Source organism: Amblyomma mixtum, chromosome 2 (assembly GCF_055824585.1).
Source record: "Amblyomma mixtum isolate Tamu chromosome 2, ASM5582458v1, whole genome shotgun sequence".
In the NCBI taxonomy this organism is placed as follows: Eukaryota; Metazoa; Arthropoda; class Arachnida; order Ixodida; family Ixodidae; genus Amblyomma; species Amblyomma mixtum.
In genome coordinates, this window is record NC_143013.1 from 201,724,660 (window position 1) to 201,748,329 (window position 23,670).

The window sequence follows — 23,670 nt, forward strand, 5'->3', positions numbered from 1 at the left end:
CGACGTTTCAGCGCATGATGGACACTGTCCTGGCTGGCCTCAAATGGCAAACCTGTTTAGTTTATCTAGATGACGTGGTGGTGTTTTCAGAAACCTTCGACCAACACCTTGAACGACTGCGGACCGTGCTGGATGCCCTGCGGTTGGCCGACTTGACACTTAAACCCGAGAAGTGCCACTTTGGCTACAAAGAGCTCAAGTTTCTTGGCCATGTTGTGAGCGCCGACGGTGTAAAACCCGACCCCGAGAAAACTGCCGCCGTAGCCGAGTTTCCCCGTCCTACTACAAAGAAAGCGCTCAAGCGCTTCTTGGGTTTGTGCGCCTACTACCGCCGTTTTATCGCAGACTTCTCCAACATCGCTGAACCCTTGACCCGCTTAACGCGTGAAGATACACCGTTCGTCTGGACTGCCGCGCAAGAGGCTGCTTTCACAGAGCTGCGACAACGGCTGCACACTACCCCTGTGCTTGCTCACTTTGATGAGGAGGCTGCTACCGAGATACACACCGACGCTAGCAATATTGGGCTTGGTGCCGTCCTCGTTCAGCATCAAGAAGGCGTGGAACGTGTGATCGCGTATGCGAGTCGCACACTCTCGCGCACCGAAATCAACTATTCCACCTCAGAAAAGGAGTGCCTCGCCGTCATCTGGGCCACGATGAAATTTCGGCCCTATATCTACGGTCGCCCTTTCAAAGTCGTCACAGACCACCATTCCTTGTGCTGGCTGACCAATCTCCGGGACCCATCAGGCCGCCTGGCACGCTGGAGCCTTCGCCTTCAGGAATTTGATTATACAATTGTCTATAAGTCCGGACGTAAACACGAAGATGCCGACACGCTCTCGCGCGCACCCGTTGAGCAAGCTGATGACAGCGCAGAGGACGACCATCGTTTCCTAGGTGTGGTCAGCAGTTCGGACTTGGTGGCAAGGCAGCGTGCTGACGCTGACCTGCGGTCTGTCATGGATCACCTAGAGGGCCATGCTTCCAACGTACCTCGACCCTTTTCCCGCCACCTGTCCTCTTTTTGTATTCACAATGGCGTACTCTACAAGAAAAACTCAAGTAACGGTGACCGGACCTACCTCCTAGTCGTGCCATCAGACCTCCGCGACGACATCCTTTCAGCGTGTCATGATGAGCCCACATCTGGCCACTTGGGATTTGCACGCACGCTCGCCCGAGTGCGTCAGGCCTATTATTGGCCTAAACTTGCAGCGACCATCCATCGCTACGTCAGAGGTTGCCGTGAGTGCCAGCGTCGTAAGTCGCCACCGCTAAAGCCTGCAGGTTTGCTCCATCCAATTGAACCACCTCGCACACCTTTTGACCAAGTCGGCATTGATCTTCTGGGCCCATTTCCTGTATCAGCATCTGGCAATAAGTGGATTATAGTTGCGACTGATTATTTGACGCGCTATGCGGAAACCAAGGCGGTGTCGCGCAGTACATCCTTGGAAATCGCGCATTTCTTCATACACCACATCGTTTTACGACACGGCGCCCCGTCTTCTGTAATCACCGACAGAGGCACTGCGTTTACTGCACAGCTCTTGCACGAGGTGTTCCAGCTGAGTCACACGACCCACCGCAAGACTACTGCATACCACCCGCAGTCAAACGGGCTCACGGAGCGCCTCAACAAAACCTTAGCGGACATGCTCGCCATGTACGTCGATGTACAGCACAAGACCTGGGACAAGATCCTCCCATACGTGACGTTTGCCTATAACACGGCGCTTCAGGAAACGACTCGCTTTACGCCGTTTCGCCTCGTCTACGGGCGTGACGTACAGACAATGCTCGACGCCATGCTTCCGTGCGCCCCTGACGACCAGGAGCTCACGTCGGACGCCGAGGAGTTTACCCGGCACGCAGAGGAAGCCCGGCAACTGGCCCGTATGCACATCCGACGGCAGCAGGCCACGGATGCAAAACGCTACAACCAACGACATCGACACGTAGAGTACCACCCCGACGACAAAGTGTGGGTATGGACCCCAGTACGTCGCCCAGGTCTGTCGGAGAAGCTCCTGAGCCGCTACTTTGGACCGTACACAGTGTTGCGCCGTATCACGGATGTGACGTATGAAGTCCTCCCCGATGGCACTCTACCGAGTTCGCGCCGTCGACCTCAGCCTGAGGTCGTGCACGTACTGCGCATGAAGCCTTACTGTACACAGTAAGGGACGTAGCCTCTTCCGCGTGTTCTTTTTATTAGTGCCTGCAGCCGTTGAGCGGCATGTGACCGTTTGTTCACTTGCTTACTTCCTCCCGTTCACTCAATGTGCGCCCACGTTTTTGCTTTTTTTTGGGGGGGAGGGGGAATAATGCCGCCAGGTGTCCCCGAGCGGCGCCGAAAGGACGAAGAAGTGAGGAACTCGCGTGCTCTCGGAGCTGGGACTCTGCTTCTCTGTTGGCGGCTTGCGCCTAGCCTGTGTGATTAAGGACCCATCCGTGACAATATATTTTAGAAGAGCGTCTACCCGATCATGCCACCTTTGCGAAGAGTGTGCAAAAAGTGTGATGCCATATCTAATAACACTGTATGCAAGTGCATGCATGATTGTCTTTTTTACCGATAAAGGTAGGAAAGATTTAACTGTGAACAGTAGCCATGCCGTTCTACGCAATCTGCCACAAACGTAAGCCATGTGACTATGCCATGAGAGGTCGCTATCAAAGTAAATCCCCAGATATTTTATGCAATCAGCCTTTTCAACAGGAGTACAATGGCAGTCTTTATCATTGTGGGAGTGCAAAAAAACCGATTCACTCAGTACTGTTGTCTTCAATGGGTTTCTAAAACAAACCAGTTTTGTTTTTTGTTGGTTTACCAAAAGACCATTCATGGAAAACCAGTTCATTGCGATACAGATATTTTCTTGCAGTAAAGCAACAGCACTTTTGTAGGAAATATGCTTCGTAAGTAAAACCGTATCATCGGCGTACTGAAAGACCAAGGCATTTGTCACTGCTGAGGCGAAGTCATTGATGAATAAATTGAAAAGCAATGGTGATAAGATAGATCCTTGAGGAACCCCAGCCCCCAACATCTGACGGCTGCTAACGGCTGTGGTGTAATCAAGGGCTACGACTTGTGAGCGATCTTCTAAATAACTTCTCAATAGGTCATGAAACGGGCCCCTAAATCCAAGCAGGTATAATTTTTGCAACAAAATTTTATGATTTACAGTGTCAAATGCCTTGGCGATATCTAGAAACAAGCCACATGCAAACAGATTGTGATCAAAAGTTGCGTACAATTCATCTGCAAATTCTTCGAGAAGTGAAAGCGTTCCACGACCTTCGATGAAACCAAACTGACGGTCAGACAGAATAGAAAATTTTTTCACAAAAGAAGTCATGCACTCTAGAATAAATTTTTCCATAATTTGGGATAGTACTGGCAAAACGGATATTGGTCTATAATTTTCCAGGTTCTCTCTCTTGCCACCTTTGTGTACTGGTCTCACAATCGCTGTTTTTAACATCTCGGGTATTGCGGCAGTCTCTAAGAATCCGTTAAGGATAAAAAGAAGGATATTTTCAAGACTTGCATAATTTCTCTGAAGTAGAGACGCTGCAATGCCATCAAGACCAGGTGGTTTGTTACGTTTGAAGCTGAAGATTATGCGCGCCAGGTCTACTGCTGACAGTTTAGGTAAAAAGGCGGACGCAGATATGGTACGTGTCAATGAACATCTATCTTGTGGCAAGGATGAATTGGGCTGAGATACACTCGCGAAGTGCTTGTTGAATAATTCAGCTGTTTTTTGAGGACTACCTGAAAAAATATCATTAATAGACGACTCATTTCTGTCTACGCCCCTTAAATTGTTAATCAGTGACCAGGTTTTGGCGGGGTTTTTGGCAGCTAGTTTAAATTGCTCACGGTAATAATGCCGTTTAGCGGAACGAATAATAATAATAATAATAATAATAATAATAATAATAATAATAATAATAATAATAATAATAATAATAATAATAATAATAATAATAATAATAATAATAATTTTATTTCTGCCTCAAAAAGTGACAGAGGAGCTGCAGAAAAAGCTGTCATAAACAGCTTGACTGAGCCGCAGCCCCCTATACTGGGCAGCAGTGACAGGCGACGAGAAAAAAAATAACAAAAAACAAAAGAGAACAATTCAGAGAAAAACACATTATTAACACCAAGAAAAATGTTACCGCTAGTTTGTACATGTGTGCAATTTACATGGTCATCCAAACATCGTTGTATAAGTTAAGTATCTTTTAGCAGTACAACCAAAGCACAATGAATCAAACAATGCAAATGAAAGAAAACAAAAAAAAAACACCACTTAGCGCAGTTTAAAGAAAAAAAAATCATTTTGTAACACAGTCTATGTATAAGCAACGCAGCTTACGATGAGTACAGGTAAACAAGTTAAAATTGGCAGATTTGTAAGCATTTAGAAGAGAAGGAAGTGTATATTGCAGGCGCTGTTTACCAGTATTTATGCGTGGTGTAGGCACCAACCAGGTTTCAGGCTCTCTAAAAGGGTAACTCGCTTCTTTTTCTTTCAGATTTGCCAGACGTCGAATATGACTTATGTTATTTTTGGTTTCTAGTTTAAAACGAACACTCAGTCGATATTGATATAAATCAAAGATTTTGATTATGCTAGTTTCACGAAAGAACGCTTTGCTGGGTGCTCCATAGTCCGCATTAAAGACGTAGCGAAGAAACTTACCCATTCGGGGTTTTATCACTGAAACAAGATCTACGCTGATATAGCGCACAACCTGCCGGCTGGGAAACAATCCCACATCATTTAGTAATCTTGAGGGCGGTCAGAATATCCCTCTTTAATAACTACCTCGAGCTTCACCCTATGCAATACGGACAGGCCATTGTGAAGTATAGGGCCAACTGAACTCTAGAAGAAAAAATTACTGTGGGAACATAAGGAACTTACATGCGAGTAATGCGATAGCGTAACAATTTTATTACAATTCTACTCTAATTATATCCCAATTATACTCTACTTCTATTCTATCCCTTTGTAGTTTGTGCTGTTGTACGTACTAATACCGACTATTACTGGTTAACATTTCGTATTCTCCTGCCTTTGATGATGCCACACCGTTTCGAGCAATTGGGAGTTTTGTACCACCGCCACTTTTTGGGCGATGCCATGCAGGTTTTCGTGTCAGTGAGCCATCTGAAGTTTCAGCATTAAAACAAGAACAACAGAAATGGGACCCTTAAATCCCGTCTCCATCGCCACTTCAATCCCCTACCCAGTCCTCCCCCTCTAGTATCAATATGCACTTCAGGGGTAAATAGGGTAAACGAAGGTGAGGGGAAGTAGAAAAGGGGAAAGAGAGGAAGGAAAAAGGAGAAAAAAAGGAAGAGCAAGCAAGATTAAAAACAGAGAAAAGAAGAAGAAAACAACAAAAAAAGGAGCGGCATGCTAGTATGTGCCATTTTATTTGAGGCTAACCAACCAACCAACTAAAACATCCCGCTGTATTAAGAGCATCGAGGGAACTGAAAAGGAACAACTTCAGCATCGTATAAGTGGCTTAAACACTCAAGACACTAACAGCTAACAAGGCACATTAAGATAACGTGTATTACCTAGTAGGAATACATAAAAATCTGCCTCTCCCGTAACCGAGAGTAGAGTAAGCATGAAATGTTTACGGGCATAACACATTGGTTGTAGATGGCACTAGTCAAAATCTTGAAATGGGTCTAGTGTTCAACACACCGCACCACACTCTTCTTGTTGGGTCGAAGCGATCGCCTGCAATAGTGCGGGCTTGCAGCCGCGAACCGCGGCGGCCTTGCGGCTTTCGGGAGCGGCCGCATAATCATGGCGTTGTCGGCAGCGGCGAGCAGTCTTCTGCTGTGGCGTATCACTCGCAAAGCGATCGCTTTCCGCAAGACGCTTCCTACCTCTCCTTTCATCAGGCTCCATTGCTCGGCTTAGGCAGCTGTGACGGTGGCGGCATTGAAATGCAGGACGATGCAGAAGCGTAGGCGGACACGACGAGACGCAGGCCTTACAAGAATGTCTATGCAGCGCGTTCGAATACTCCGGGAGCGTATCTGCCTGCCAAAGGAGAAAACGTCATGATCTGAAGGCCGGTCTTTTACATACGTGAGTGTGGGACCGCAGCGCCATCCTTGGGGACGGCGCGGGAGCGCGGCCTTTCTTAGTCTCGTTAAATCTCGTACGGTGCCCGGATGCTCTCGTTTCAGTGCCCGGATGAGTGGAATTCAGTGCCCGGATGTTGGCTCTCGGTCTCGGCGTGACGTCACCACACTGCCGAGAACGGGAGCTAAAAGCATTTCATGCTTAAAAGTGGCCAGCCCTTCAGGAACACCGGATTGTCAATAGCTGTACCTCCTTCAAATTTTGACCATTAAACTGATGACTCTACATATATATTTAACTTCAAGCAGTGCAGGAAATCGCAACCAAACAGTAATAAACCAGCATAAAAAAACGCGCACCACGCGTGGAGAAGCAAATCCTCATCAGGCGTACTTCAGGAACAAATTATCCTGCCCTCTGGCAGACTTCCCAAGATGGCACTCATTCTCCAGAGCCGAATAACCAGCGCTTTCGCTTAAACCAGAATCTTCCCCCCATCCCGTAGCCATGAGCCTCCTTTTGCAATCAAAATATGCACTCGTGGCATATGACGACATAGTTAAGGTTTCAACCCTTCCGCTGCCAGATGCAAAGTGATATTATTAACTTTCCTTTACCTCGCTTCTAGCCCCGGCAGCACCGCTTTGTTTTATTTACTTATTTACTATACAGTCGAGCCTGGCTATATAGAACGCGGATATTTCGAATTATTCGCTATATAGAACGCACAGATTATCCTTTTAACACGACAGCGTTAAGATCCTCGTTGTACAGAAAATCCAGCGTCATCGTCATTGGCGTCGTCGGCGTTGTCAGCGAAAAAATCCGCGGAGAAGCAACCAGGTGGGCTACCAGGTCATGTGACCTTGTGGCGTCATCATAACCCACCAATTGGATCATGAAAAAACTGTCTACCGTGGCAGGTGGCAGCTAAAATAATATATGACCAATGGGGAAGAGCAGCCAGGGTTGCTCAAGCCCCATCAGTGACAGCACCTGCCATCGCACGGTAGAGGCGCATCGTTAGCCGATGCACCACTACACCAGGAGTGGTATGATGACTCCAAGGGATATCCGTGAATGTAAAGTCGAGGATGACAAATTCCGCATATATGGACACCAATTAACCCACTAGGAAAACGGCTGTGAAAGGGGTCCCTAATAAAGTTGCGGTAAAGGACGCAGCTTCGCAAATATCCTCCGGCAAGAATTTTTTTAATGCGTTTTTTGGAACTGCGTTATCTGCAGTCAAAATTTAAATTTACGCGTCTTCGAACCTCTACCCTCTCGTCACTTTTTTCACGCTTGAATGTCGGCGCTCCTTCGCCGGCCCCACATTCTCGGTCCCTCCGCCGTCTACAGACGCACGCGGTAGGAGGTGGGGGGGGGGGGGGGGGGAGGGGCGGAGCTTCCGGCCTCGGCCATATGGTAGATGAATGAAGTCAGAAAGAGACGTCACGGCGAACCAATGACATGGGGCCTCTTCGATTAACCGCGCTCGGGCAGCCCGCTGGCGGCCTGCAAGTTCGTCTCTGACAGGAAAACGCATCTAATATAGAGAAAATAAAAGGCTGATTGATTGATTGATTGATTATAGTGCCTAGAATAAGGCACTATAGCATCATGGTCACGTGGGCTGGCGGCCACCGGAACCAGCCGGTCGGCAATCACGGCAGTATATTCTAGGCACTATAACGGCGGCAAGCAAGTCGCGGATCACAGAGGGCAGATGCTCTCTCTAGCTTCGCGTTCTGTACGCGCCCGTACGGTAGAAATAGGCTGCTTGGTATCGAAAACAACGACTTTCAGTTATTGAGGGCTGCTTGCCGCAGACTGCAGAACAAGTAGCTGAGCAAGCTCGCACTCGTATACAGCGACGACAACGCGAGCGTGTGCCTTCGGTGCACTGTGTGCTGTGTAAGCTTCAAGAAATCATCAAAAGCATGCGATGAGCAATCGCAATCTAACGTGTTTCAGTCGACACCACATAGGACGGAAAAACTGCCCGTGCGTTGTTTATCAAACGACAAGCCGTACTCTCGGATTATTGCGTGTCTGCTTACTACGCAGTAAGTATATATGACTGGTATGACCGCCGACGATCGACCCTGCATGGTGGACTCTGCTGCGGTCGTTGCGATTTCTACGCTCGTAACCTGCTTCCTGTAAGCTGTAAGCAGAAAAGAATCGGGATACGTTTCGTTCAACTGTAGTCTGTCGGCCGCCGGCTTTCTCAGCGGGCAAGGAACGCATAATCTCGACAAAAGCGCATATCAGCTAGTTGAACGTCCACCTACAACAAGCGGGTGCACTGTATAAATTTAGCTGCGTATCGTTTCTGTAATAATACAGCTTTATAGCAGAGAACTGGCACTGGAATGAAAGGCGCTACAATAAAGCCCTGCGTGTCGGCTCCTCACGTTCCGCGTGTGTTTGCGTGACGATCAGCGCTAAGAGCTCATTTTTATATCTTTTTTTTTAATGAGCCAAACGCGAGGAGATGCATGCCTGCGGTACTTCTCAGTTATTTTGAGCTTATGTGGCAGAAGGCCCGAGCATGAAGCTGTACAACAGTTGGAGACGACAGAATCAGCACTTGGTCGGCGCGACAACTGTGTGGCCCGCAGAGATGCCTCGAGCAATGTGCTCGTGAGGGCTTTTGATAAAGGACATGTTTCAGTCAAGCGTTTTTCAAAGCATATCCACTTTTGCACTGCGCCAAACGCAATGAAGACCATACGCTCCCGTATCGCGCGCTCAACCAACACTTCGTAAAACACGTTCAGCACATATATGCATATATGCGCGCGTCTGAACGCGTACTCGGAACAGAAATCCTGCTGCTCTCGTGAAAGGCTTCGAACGCCATCGCAATATCAGCCGGGCGCACGACATTAACAGCCGAAATATTTTGTGAATCAGAAGTATGCGATCGTAATATGAAGCGAGCAATTGTGCTTGCGAGGTGGTGAGACGATCGAAATATGATCGTGCATACGCACGCAAAACATATCAATCAACAGCGAGAACTACCGCAAAAGGTGCCATTGCAGGCGACAGTCGATATGCACCGTGGCCTAGTCGAAACAAGCGCCTGCATCGCGCAAAACATCGCATGAAGAACCGCCGTCCTTCTAGTCCTTATAAATATGGCCGCGCGAGCTTCCCGCTACCATACACCTCTCTGTCGTCTGCTAGCTGCCCGAGCGCTGCCCTGGCTAGCCTGGGCGCCGGCTGGCAGCCCGAAACCGCCCAGGCAGAGAAAAACGAACGAGCGCCTGGCGTCGCGCTCGGGCAGCCCGCAAGCAACCCGCGGGCTGCCAGAGGGTGATATTCGAAGAGGCCGATGGCCTTCGCTGCTGACGTAACGAGCGCTGCATGACGAGCTGGGCGCGTATTCGGGTGAAAGCTCGGTACCGGGTCTCGCGAGGTGTGGAAGCGCGAATTTTTAAAAATATATTTTAAATGATCGGTTCGCTTTTGAGGTCCTGTACGCGGCGTGAACACTCGGTGGCCTGTACGCTACACAATGCGAGCGTATAATACCAACCTCAAGCACCATTTTTAGGGGCCCTTTAACACGAAATTCGTGCACTATATAGAATTAAAGTTTCGGCTGTCATTCGGTATATCGAAGTGGGCGTCGCTCCGTTGCAAGTGGCGCGTCTCCAAAACGGAGATCTTGGACCATACTTCGCGTGCGGAGACGGATTCCCTGTACGGCCTTGGGCACCTGCTGGCAGCGCTAGAGCTGTCAAACCATGTTACCAGATGTGTTTGAGGGTTGCCTTTGATTTCTTGTGCGCATTTTCTACGCCGCACCCCTGCCAGGCCGTGAAGCCAACGTACTCACCTTGCGCCCTTACCTGGTTTGCTGCCCTTACCTGGTTTGCTTCGCTCGCTTCGATGACGATGACACTGCGTAAACCAACTGTACCCTAATTGTAATCAGTGATTATTCTATTTAAAGAGTACTGGTAACAGGGTTAGGCATCTTATAATAGGCCGTGACAAGTTAAGCACCATCCGCGGCGTCTTCGTTGCTAGGCAGGTTAGGTATTGCAAGTCTCAGTGACCGGTGCCGTGCCAGCACGCCGGTGGGCGGCACGTCACTCTTAGGACCGCGTCACTAGCGCGTGTGCGATGTATTCTTACTTCTGGGTTCCAGATAAGCTTATACACTACCATACTTTATATATGAAATCGATATATCGAACTATTCCGCGATCCCATTCGAGTTCGATATATCTGGGTTCGAATCTACTTGCAAGGGCCCTCATGCGACAGCATTACACAGGGTAGAGGATGATACAAGCACATACACGAAAAAACTTGGCGCCTTCATAAACACATTCCTAAAGAAGAAAATGCGACAGCATTCAGAAGTTTGGCTCACCCGCAAAACTCCAAAGAACCTCTGAAATTTTTGCAGTCGGCCCACCTCAGAAAATAGATTAAGGGAGATTAGTTGCTGGAATAATATTATTAGTCACTATTCGTGAGTGGATTAAGCTGGAAGAGTGGGTCGGGTTTAGTATAATCCCCTGTGACAATCCAATGAATAGCACTCGAACATTCTAGTCCTCAGATTTTCAAATTCGGCGGTGATGATGCGTCACGACTCTCTCGACCAATCAGGGAGTTCCGTTACGGAGAAACCAGGTGGCTGTGCCAGACGACAACCTAAATTCTGTCACATTAAAATACAGCACCAGCGCTTGTAAGATAATTGATAATGTAATTAATACAGTAGGAGCATAAAATACAACTGATAATGCATATAACAACACAATGAACACAAAATAAATAGGCAGAGGGGTATGCGAATATGTTTCTCAGCTAGTTTGTGCATGCTACAGGAAAACTAGAGCTGACAAATAGACGCCGCACAGGTAAGAAAACGCGTACACATGCCTTTCGTCTACAACACACTGATGCACAATATTATATTATCTGCATAACGTAACAATACGCAATACAAAATATGCTAACGCTAACCGTTTTGTTTCAACAAAAGGTTGGTAAGTTAGCTTCAGTAGCAATGCGTGACTGCCGGTTATTCCAGTCTATTTTTGTACGAGGAATGATCGCCATTGCCTAAAGGGTTGAGCGATACGTTATGCATTTTACTATGTTATCGTAGTCACGGAGCGGGAAGATTGTAATTGGCGGCAAAAGAAATGGTGCAGTGTGAGGTGATGAAACAGTTCATCAAGTAAAGAGAACAGACTGGCGCCGACCTGAGGCGGTTCCAACTCGGCAAGTTGTTTTAATGATGTGATGCTGGTAAAGCGCGAACAATCTGAAAAGATGAAGCAAACAGCTAGGTTTTGCAGGGTTTCAGCGTTGCTTATGGCGTAAGCTTGATCAAGAATCCTGATGGAGGGAAGCGTATTCAACTTTTAAACTTCGATTTGGAACTCACAAAGGACAAAATAAAGGCATTCATATATTCTAAAGTATCTGATTGGTTAGGTTAATTTGTTTACCTTGATAAATATCATTAGCCTCAATACCTGAATATGCTGAACACGGAACTGTCAGATTTTCAAGGGTAGCAGTGAGAATTTAAGACAAGGACTGAGAGACCAATGCAGGGTGATGAATTTTGACTTTTGGCAGTACTTTTAAAAACAGCCGGAATCTCAGAGTCGTTCTTATGGCACGCCGAGTCCAGAATGTGTTGCGTATCTAACGGTACATCTAGATGATTTTAAAGCCTGCTCAAGTGCCAAGAAATTTGTATGGAGGCGCAACCCTCAAGTAGTTTTCCCTATGTGGTTACAAGGGTTTTGTCTGGGGTCACTGATGAGACGAGGGTGAAGCGTTGGATTCACTGCGAATATCTCCGTACTAAGGCCTCAGTTCTATCAACGACTCACTAATTTGTGGCCGAGCTTTTGGGCGATCTTTTAGCCTCAGCGCTCCAACACGCCCTTCATTAATCAGTTGCCATCAGCCTCCCCCCCGTCGCAGCCCCTTCAGAGCCTTTGTTCATTACACACCCCCCGGATATAAGTTTTTGCACTATTGCAGCTTAACGAATCAAGATTCACCTCCCTCCCCTTCCTGACACGCATCCCCTCTCACACCACTTTCCTTCCCCACCCCGGGGCCTTCCTCCTCGGAGCGAAGGCCCTATTTAATCCCTGCCAATGATGAACGCTTTGCCCAGACGAAGACAAGTCCCCTTGTCGAAACGTTGGCTCAAGCAACCTGAGGTTTTCCCCTCCCTTGTTCATTTTGTGATCTTCATTAATAAGGCTGCTCTGGACACTCGACTCCCATGCGAAGCTGTACTTTTTTATTTGACAGACTTACAGACACTAAAACGCCAAGAAGTCAAGCAATGGGTGTTAGCCGCCAGATGGTGCCTCCTCTTCCAGGACATGTTAGTCAGACTGTTTCAACTGTTTCATCAGCCTCGCTTCCGTGTTGGAATGGTATCGCCTCACAGCGTCGGCTCCTCCAATGGATGCCAGCAGAAGGATGGCTATTGTTAAAGAAGAGAACAACGTTACACGTAAACCATGTCCATTCGTTAGGAACTTGCGGGGTGGCTCAGTGCATGAACAAGGCGTTCTGTTCCTGAGTACGAGTCCCGAGTACTTTTAAAAAAGCAGAAGACGTTCACCTACCCCTCTGCAGTATGTGAAGTTTTAGACAAATTTAACAGACATGGACTCGGGCTGAACTTTATCCATGAACTACCTGACACACCTGTTTTACAGTTTTTAGACTTCATGCTAACATTCTCTGAAAGACACGTTTGCTGGGGCTGTTACCCTCCTGCAAAAAAAAAAAAAAGGATTTGCTGCCTTATGATTAGGCGTACTCGAAGACTGTAAAAAGAGCCATTTCATCGTACTGTATGGAATCCTGTCTCAAAAAATCGTGCCTGAAAAGGAGCTTTCAGAATCAGATTAGTCGATTTTTGGCGGTGGGTTTCCCCCTTCGGTCTTGATTACGGTCGGTTGGACCCTGCTTAAAAAACTGAAGAATAGAACACGGAGAATGGATGGTCATCGTCGGAAGGCCGATAAGCCTCTGATTGTGCCATACTTACACAAGACGTCGCAAAACATCAAGAAAGTGGCCAGCAGGCATAGCGTTGCTTTTTTGGCCCCCAACAAAGCGGGAAAGTTGTGCCCACACATTTGCGGCTCCAAAAATCGAGGATGTCAAATACGACATGACACTAAGTTAGGGAAGTGTTCAACAGGAGTTGTATATGCCATTCCCATGATGTGTGAAAAGTTTCATGTTGGCGAAGCCAGCCATTGCATCTACGAACGACTTGGGCGAACATGCCCGAAATTTAAGTCAGTTCAAAGGGCAAGTGCGCAAAATTTGTGTGTGTGCGTAATTAAGTCCAGAGGATGCGTAGCTCGGTTGAGTGAGACCAGGAATCTTAGGTACGATCGAGTGCCGACAAAAATGCGCGTGTCAGCCTGGAAGCGTACTATATTAAGAGATATGGCAGCAGTTGCATCAGCACTCTGTCATTACCACTCCTCGCAGCAGAGGTTGGCTTTTTAGAAGCAGCTAACGTTTGAGTTTTTGTATATACCTTGTTTGTTTGCGCGTGCTGTTATCATTTCCGATAGTTCGCTCTCCTCCTTTTCACCTCTGTTTCTCGCCTTATTTAAGGCATGTACCTTCCATCAATAAAGTTTAGTTGATAGTCAGCGCTTGCGTCCTGATCTTCTGTGGTTGCATGCTTCAGCGCTGCTATTTTCTTGGGTATATAAAAAAAAGAAAACGTGCGAGCGATCCGCGAGCCCATTGAGCCTCCCGAACAGGGCGGATGCAGCATTTGTGCACAATGGGCGTCCGGCCACTGCGGCACCAGGGAAACGACAGGATCACCAACGATGCACATCAACTTCCTCCCAGCGACGTTCCGTCCGCCGTGGAGGACATGCGGACGGTGACCTACGACCACATCCGCCGGCAACTCCCGGACCCACGCAGTGCGCAAGGAGAGCGCATCTTCCTCGTCGACGCGCACCCACTAACGAGCCTTCAGCGAGCGATGATTGTGTGAATGCGCGTGGGTTGCGTGTGGCCAGGGAAAAGTGGGTGTGCAAGACGGATTTTCGATCATTGACGCGCGCTGTGAATGCAGTGTACTTGAGGCTCTGGAGCACCTGTTCCTTCGATGTGCCGCTTTTAACCAGCGGCGTAGAGTGATGCGCGGGGCTTAATTGCAGGGCGCTGTACATCATCTCAGACAATCTCACGGCGCTCCTGTGGCCGCGCGGCAGTTCGCGCCCCCACGACAGAATAAGGATGAGCCTGTGTGTATACATCGAGGAGGCGGACTTAACGTCCCGCTTCTCGTCAGGTAGTGGGCGTAGTGACGAGGACGCTCCGCGTGTGCCATTTAAATGGAGACAAATGGGAAGGGCCTTTAAAGTGCAGTGAACGCAAAGCGGATAGATGGTGATGATGATTAGAGCGCAAACTTCAACGAGGGACAAGAAGAAAACCTCAAGACGCTGACCAACATTCTGACAAGAAGACGTCTCCCTTTGGACAGACTTGTCGGGATGAGAACGCCAACTAGATGCACATGGCAACAAGAGCAATACTCCTCGTGTTACCCGGACGAAAATAAGTCCTTTGTTCAAAACCCTGATTAGGGGCATGATGGTTTTGTTACGCCCTTTATTCAAGTCTTTGCAGTTAAAAGTTAAAAAATCCCTGCCCTTCGTTTACTCTAAGAAAGCAAAAAATGTTACGCCTAGTAGCTTTACCGACTCGTTAACAACATGATTTAAATATACGCTGCATCTAGAGCTGCTCCCTTTTCTTTCGTACTCCACGGGGTTGGAAGCTTGTCTTGATGACCTCGTCAGGTTATATTTTAGGTGAAAATAAGCACATGCATTAAAACAAAAAATTGCAACGTTTTAAGGTGTGCTGCAGCTAGTGAAGCCAAACGTTCCACTTTTGGTAAAGATACGCTATAACTAGGATACATATAGAACGCAGTTTGTCATACCTGTGACAACAGCGGCGAGAGCGAGAAAACGAAACCCCAATCGGTAGGCCATGCTTCCAGACCTGAAATGTGAAATGTAAGACAAAGTCGACGAATATCTACAATGTGAAGACACCATTCACAATAACCATAAATACTGGCCCCACTACTTGCCTCCAGAATATACAGCCATGTTTTCGCATAGGCAATAGCAACATTTTCCTCTTCTCCCTGCCTAGTGCAGAGTGGCAGACCAGAAAATCTTCTTCCCGGCCGACCTCTTTGCCCTACCAATCACTAAACTTAGCCTGCCTACCTGCATGCCTGCTTTCTCCGTAAATCATCTGAAAAGGTATACTCTGCTACCGTCAGTAAAGTGAGACAAATTTACCTCTCCAATACTGCAATAAAAAATACCTAAAACTTCTGGAAAACGATATTTGTGCCAGTCTGTCTGCCCATATCTCACTGTAGGATGATGCCATTACCTCAGAGGACTGTTGCCGGTCTTCAGTAACTGCTTTACTGCCGTGTTCGCTCGGGAGGGCCATTCCATCATTACGCCAACAAGCGAAGTTAATTTAAATCCATAGGTCCTATGGACATTGACATTTCAGGTATCACATCGCTAATTAACAGTGCTAAGTTATCAACCGCTCCCGGCGTTGACGGCATTAATTCGAAAATCATACTTCAGCTTTCTCTAATGCCAAACATTACCACATAGTGCAGCAAGCTTTGCCTGCAGGTAAAATACCACATGATTTGTAAATTGGTAAAATTACCCCCATTCTCAAATCTGATGACAGAGGTAATGTAAAGAACTCTTGCCACAAGTCATTATTCTCTATTTTCTAAAGTTACGTAAGTGTATTGAAGCATCTAACTTTGCAACGCACTTGAAAATCGACAGCTTCTTTCACGCACATCAACACAACTTTTGAAAAGGATTTTCAAGCAAAACACAACTGATCGCATTCACTAACGAACTATTTTTCAGCATGGGTGGCAACATTGAGACTCATTGCAGGTTCATTAATATCTCTAAAGCATTCGATCGCGTTCCTCTTTGCGGACTATAGCGAAGCTGTCATTGTTACATTGTAGATTGCCTACTTAAACTGGCGCCCTTTGGTTGGGTTTTTGGGTACTAAAAAATTAACTTGTTCATCATGATTCTGACCGCTTTTATTCTTAGTTCAGTCCTTCATCGCGGCACTTACTGCTTCGCCAGAGGAAGGATGAAATAAAAAAAAATTGGAGAAGACACTTGAGCTCCGCCTTAAGGGTAGGACGCGGTAGCGTAATCGGTTAATTTTCATATATGCATAAGGTCATTAGAGAGTTTTATTATTGCGGGCTTTGCGTAATGGCGTGCATAGCGGAATAGCGGGTCCAGAGTGCGCATACGCAGTACGTTAACGAGGAAATAGCGTTAGCGTACGCACGCAAATTTCCGAAGTTAGCGTTGCGGCAGTTGCGGCTTTTGTGCCCTTAGCATGAAAACATGGCGGCGTCCTTCCAAGCGAGAGCCGCCTGCTTCATCCTTACTTGCGATTCCGGTCGGCATGTTTACCGGCAACTAATGGTGTTGTTGCTTTTCGCTATGACTAACCTTGCCTCGACGATAAAGTTTAAGCTGCAATTCAGCCCAGTTTTTGAGATACGCTCTCGTTTCTGGAGCGCGCAAGCCTAATCGGACCTCAAGCTGCACTGCTACCGTCTGTAACTGCCCGAAACGCAGCAGAAACCTAGCACAAACGTCCGGAACGAAACAAAACAGATTTGGAGCTTTTCCGCGGTGTTTCACAGACTTAAACGATGTAAAGCGAGTTTATATTAAATTTACAAAAGTTTTGGGAACCTTACACGTCATGTGAAGACAAATATTCTTGCTCGAACGGCTTGTAGTTAGCATTGCCATGACAAGATGGCGCCACTGTTTTACGCTTATTATGTCATTTTATTTCAATTTAGGGTCATTTTGCAAACGAAAATAAGCGCTGCAGTGATAATTCGTTTAAAAAACTCGGAAATATTATACTTTGGCAAGTTAGCGGCAGTGTCGACCATTTCATAAGGACCGTTCGCATCCATGTGAAGCAGATGGCGTTTAACGTTTTCAGAAAGCTATACTAAAACTCTCTGTGGGGATAAGTTGCTTGCTGCACGCTAACGTAGTTTCCATTAGGTCCGCTATCACGCTAACACTACACTAAAACTCTCTATTATCTACTTTACATTCATAGATCTCTGGGAGTCCTCATACCCCTCGTGGCGCAGTGGTGTATATTCAACCACGAGCAGGTTTATTTTTTTTTTTTGAGCGGCAGTGAGCAAGTTAATGATTTCTGATGGAAATGTACCGCTCGAATAAAAATGGCTGTGGCTTAGCTTGGTTAAGCCCGGTAATTGCGAAAGCAATATCCTAGCTACGCCATGGTTCAGCTGGTAGTGTAGCTGGTGGTGGTGCTTGTGGTTAGACTTGTGGTGATGTACAATCCAATCCAATGCAATCCAATCTAATCTTATCTAATCCAATCCAATCCGTGCCGCGCGCGGCGGGCTCAGGAGTTAGGCAGCAGCCACCACGCGCGGCCTCACCTCGCGACGGCACAAGTTGGAGCCCTGCTCTTGCAGCTGTGACGTCACACCGCTAGGCGCGCCGCTCAAGGTCAATGGTAGCTACCGCGGCCTCGCCACGCGAGGAGCTGAAAGTGAAAAGCGTATGGCTTCGCAATAAAAACAAGGACGCAAGGAAGACACATGGAACACATGAGCGCTGACTTGCAACAGTTTATTTCAATCCTCGGAGCAGTATATATAGCTGAAAAACAGGGCCAACACCATACATGCGCAGTAGGCGACACTTTCATATGACGACGTAAGAATAACAACTCCGTACAAGCAAGAGCAAAAGGTGGCGTGGCCAATGGCCGAACAGGACCCACCCAACCGGTCTATCATATCAACCTCCATGATTTCTCGAGTCATTTGGTTGGCTGGGTCATGCGTGACCAAGCCATCTCTTGCTCTTACTCGTAAGGAGTTGTTATACTTACGTCATCACATGAATGTGTCCCTTACTGCGCATTGTGATGTTGGCCTTGTTTTTTCAGCTATATATACTGCTCCGCGATTCGAAACAAACTGTTGCAATTCAGCTCTCATTTGTCGCATGTGTCGTCCTCATGTCCTTGTCTTTATTCGAACTGAACATTTCAATCATGAATCACCAACATGCCCAGATTGTCATCTTAGTGAACGATTTTTTTTCCTGCGGGGAAAGCAAAACCAACTGGTCGCAGATGCACCCGGTGCGCATACCGGATGCCATCGGAAACATCACCCAGTAAAACCTCTCTAGGCACGTTCTCCTTTGACCGGAGTAGCACTGACGTCCACTTGCGGCACGGATTGGCACTTTTCGCTAACTGGAGAAGTTGACGAATACAACGCGGATTTGTACATTGCGACGATAATAGTACAAGAAGGACCGCCGAGAAGATAAATAGTTCAGCCGTAGCTAGGTAGCCAATGCATGAGGAAGGTCTTAAGAGTAATGAAAAGCAAATCAGCGGCTGGAGAGGAAGAAGTGTAGTCGTTGATCTACTTAAAAACAGCGGATACATTTTGACTAAAAGGAAAGCGTGTAATCATATATGCGCCACGCCTCATGGCCTCAAGTGCAACGAAAGCATGAAGCCACGCGAACAAATATATAATGGCTGCGTCAGACACTGAAAAAAAATTTAAACCGATGAGCGACGTTCAATGCGAGGAGAAACGTAACGATGGATAGCAGAGTTAGCTGGGCATATTAGATGAGAAAATTTGCTGGGATTGGTATGCCTTGACCAGGGTTGCGCTGCTCAAGACTAATCGGGAATGAGTGGGGGAGACCTCTGTCGTGCAGAATATGTAACAGGGCTGACGATGATGAAAATAACGCAATGATATTTTTGCTCTCCGTAGTAGGCCTGTACACGGGAGTAAACAGCAGGCGTTGGAGTTCCATAACGTAAACTAGCTAGGCTACGCAAGAGAGAAAATTTTTCGTTTAGATCTGACACTAAAACCAAGAGGTACGGTGCATGGCATGGTGCATGGGTCGATTTCGGATATGTGGCGTGCTAAGTGAGAGCCTACTGAGCAGCGGAAACGACCGCACGCGACCTCTTCACGCTTAAAAGAGTGAAGAGGAATGATTTTGCAGTGTTCATCATGCGACTGCGCCGTAGAAGTTAAGTTTAATGAGCAAATTTTCATTCCTGGTGATAAATCCCGTCCCTAGAGCGAGGCCTTTCTGGTTCCTTCTGTAGAGTAAATAAGTTGAAGTTGAAGTTGAAGTTCAAAGTTTATTGAGTAATACAATAAAATTTACAATTCTATGCAGCGAGAGGTCCCATGGTACAAGACCGCGGGCGGGACCTCCCATGAAAATAAATTTCAATAAGCAACATAATATAAAATACACAACACATTAATTAGCGACGAAACAGAATAAATATAGGCACATAGTGTACTATTAGTTACTGAAATATTTAAATACAAACAATGTAATGCACGATAATGTAAAATAAAACACTCACAGATGCCGCGATACATAGAATCAATAACATAACAAAAAAAATCACAAATTAAGAAGGAAAAGCTTTAGTTTGACCTTGAATAAAGAAAGCGTATTAGTTTGTTTGATGTCTATGTTGAAAGAATTCCAAAATGATACGGATGAAAAATGAAGGCATTGTTTCCCGTAGTTAGTTCTGACCTTAGGTAGTAAAAAGTTATTACGCAGCGCAAAACGAGTGACGGTGTTGCTCATGATCGTGCCGGGAGAAAATATGCTTAGCGGGAGATAATGATGAAGAAGCTTAAAGAATAGGATACCAAGGTTGTAAAAATAAAGGGCCGAGATAGGTAGAACGTTTAAATCTATGAACAAAACGCGGGAGGGTGACATTCGAGGGGTATTGGTTATGATGCGCATGGCTTGCTTTTGCAGTTTTATTAAAGGCCAGAGATGAATATGATAGGCGTTACCCCAAGATGAGATACCGTAGTTTAAGTGGCTGTGGATGAATGCGTAGTAAAGAGATAATAAAGTTTGGACTGGAAAATAGCTTCGGGCTTTAATTAGTGCGCGTAATCCATAAGAAATTTTCTTGCACGTTTCAGCTACATGATGATGGAATTTTAAGTGAGGGTCAATGATAACACCAAGAAAAGAAACTCGATCTTGCGGTGAAATAGCAGCAGAATTGAGGTATAGAAGTGGTGTGATGGGCAATGACTTCTGAGGGGGATGGAAAATCTGAAAACAAGTTTTAGTGACGTTCACGGACAGGCGGTTAATGTGGCACCAACGCTCAAGAGAATTAAGATCATTCTGTAGGTTAAGAATCAGCTGATTAATGTCCTGGTGCGATGATAGCATGGTAGAGTCATCTGCGTATAGTATACTATCGCAATTCTTTAAACAGGATGGTAAATCATTAATGTAGAGTAAAAACAATACAGGGCCAAGAATTGAGCCCTGTGGAACACCCTTGTTAATTAAAGCTATGTTAGATGTATGGCCAGAGAACGAGTGACCGCGTTCGGACGTTTAGAAAGGCAGTTTTTCCGTTCGGTTAAAGTTCCGCACTTGCATTGTACACCGAAGAAAAAAAATATTTTGCTCCGTTTACAATGCACAAATTCCTTTTCATCCAATGTTGCTCATAGGTGAAAATCTACTTGTTCATTTATAACGTGTTTTTGAGTGTTTAAAGAAAGCTAATGTCTTAAGGAAACTGAAAAATTTTAATCTATTAAGCATAACAAAAAACAAACACTTTAGAGGAGTAAAGAAATTAAATTTAAGTTTTGTTTTCTTTTTGAAAATGGTGCGCATGATGTTAGAGAACGTATATAGGCAAATTGATTGAGCCAACAAGTGGTAAATAATTTAGTAATGTATTTTTAACGCGATATAGCATTAAAGGCCCCGGCGTCGGTGTCGGCATTGTGAGCGAAAAGTCGCGAGTCTGACTCTTGCAGTTGGTGGCCAGAGAGCAAGCTAGGAGGCGGGTGGGCGACCCAGGTCACGTGATCTTACGGCGTCCACACAACCTGCCCATCGGATAGTGAGGACAGTGAACAAACTGCTCATCATAGCAGGTCGTAGTTAAATTAATCATTGGTCGCTCGAGAAGAGCAACCTGGGCCGCACAAGGCCCACCGCTGGGAACACCTGCTATTGCAGGGCAGTGGCGCATCGCTTAACCGCTGCACCACAGCGCCAAGGGTGCAATGAGGACTCCCAGGGATCTATCAATGTAAAGTAAAGAATTACCTTTAGCATATGTGGGAATTAACCCATTACGCTGTCGCGTCATATCCTTAAGGCGGCCGCGGCTTCAATGTCCCCTTTTTTTCTCTCATGCTGTTGTGGTTTGAACATACAAACGACGGCTGTGACGGAAAAGACGCGTTCAAGTCCCTAGCGGCACACAAAAACTACAGTGTGGCCCGTGCTCTCTCCCTTTCAGTTAGCATCAGCTCTTATAAAATTCTGTCCACGAGTTGGAACTATAAAAAATACACAAGACGTGATCCTATCACCGTTTTTGCACGCTTGCATGTGTCATTGCGGCCACCACATTGCTTTTGAAAGCTAAACTGAAACAACACGAGAAGGAAAGAACAACGCATAACCCCATCGCATAACTCTTTAGCCCTGTGCTTGGTGCGTGCTAGCCCCAAACCATTGTGTACTCAACTTGTACATCGTAAATAAAGATAGCCGGCACGTTTTCAAAACGATGTGTTGAAGTCAGCATACATGAGCTGGCAGAATAACTGCTTTAAGGCACTCCCTTATGGTAAAATAACGTTAAACGTGCGCAACTCGAAGAAGGTACTCACATAGTCAGTCCTCTTCTCAAAAGCGTGAAGTTGTGGCTACTATAGCATCGACGAAAGGAGGCTTTTATACCGAACGATAACACAATTATGCCGCCATTTATCACAAGGCTGCTGACAAGCGATGAGCAGAACGCACTTGTCAGGAAACTGAAGACAAGATCGACGATTTGGTGTTTAGCAGGCGAGGAAGTATTTTGGTGATTAAGCTATCCCGTCGATCGCTGCATCCGGAGTTGTCAGTTTGGAATAACGGATGTGAATAGGTGTTCACTAAGCAGCAATCATTTGCTATGTGTCCTCAATGAGCACTGCGTCCGGCAATTTTCTAACACGTCTATTTGTATGTACACGTGTACAACACGCGTACATATTTGTAAAAAACCAAATATGTCATCCATTAGGTTCACTGTTTCCGACAGACAATCCAAAATGTTAATCATCCGCCTCTGAAAATATTCCGGAACGAGCCTATTTTATAACCTAATTGTAATAAACAGCAGCAACCAAAACGCGTGACGAACGTAAAAAGTTGCTGACACGCTGCTGTCATCCTAGTATATGGAAGACAGAACTAGCACCCAACTCCAAAACAGCATTCCTCCGTCGGTTGAACGCACGCATGATCAACGTCTGGAAAGACGAACTGTTCCAGCCGCAACAATTCTGTTCAGATGAGTTAAGCCTACCTAGATACGTACTTCGCATGACGGCTCGAAGAATAGAAATATCGATTATACAGCCCATTTTAATGAAATGGAAGCACAACGACGTGTGTATATCGGCGAACGCGTGACATCTGCCTACAAAGCAATGACATATTTTGCGGTCAGCGTGTGCAGAACATACGACATAGTAGCTACAGCGCACAAAGACAGGCAAAGAACGAGGAAACGACAGCGTTAACCCTGTCGTTACGTCGTTGTTTGTTTATGTTTCTTCTCTTGCTATTTTACGTCCTTGTTCCAAGTAGCCAAACTTTATGCGCACATATACAACTTTATGCACACATATACATATACAAGTGCACACATATACAGCGGACAGGGTCTGTCGGGTGGCTTGTCTCCAAACCACATCTGCTGAAGTCCCCTTCAGGCGGAGCCGTCGATTTCCTGCTCGAATTTATAGTGCCTGGGAAAGCGCTAACCAACAGGGCACCCCCAGAAAATTTGACGGGACATCAAAGATCTCCGCTCTGAAGTTGAAATTTGCCGCCCTGGTATTTTGACATTTGCCTCTAGAGCCTCCTTGGCCTGAGTTGTTTCTGTGGCATATATGTGGTTAGAGGACCACTTCAGTGCCGCAAGCAAGGGTCATGATACCTGATCTTCTTTTATACATCAATCAACCGACAACACAGGATGCAGAGGTTACAGAAGCACAGACTGCTGCATCGCTCGGAGCACCTCTTAAAATACTATCCTATACCTCTGGATTGTTCTTTCTTGCTCAAATTTTACGAAGAGGGGACATTTCTGAAGCAACTCTTCATGCGCGAGCATTACTAGTCCCATTACGAGAAAAGATGTGTATTCGCAGACGATACAGAAAATCCCAGCGATGGCATGAAAAAAAAAAGTTACCGACGATTACGTTACTTCCTAATGCGAAATTTGAGCGCAGCAAATAAGCTGT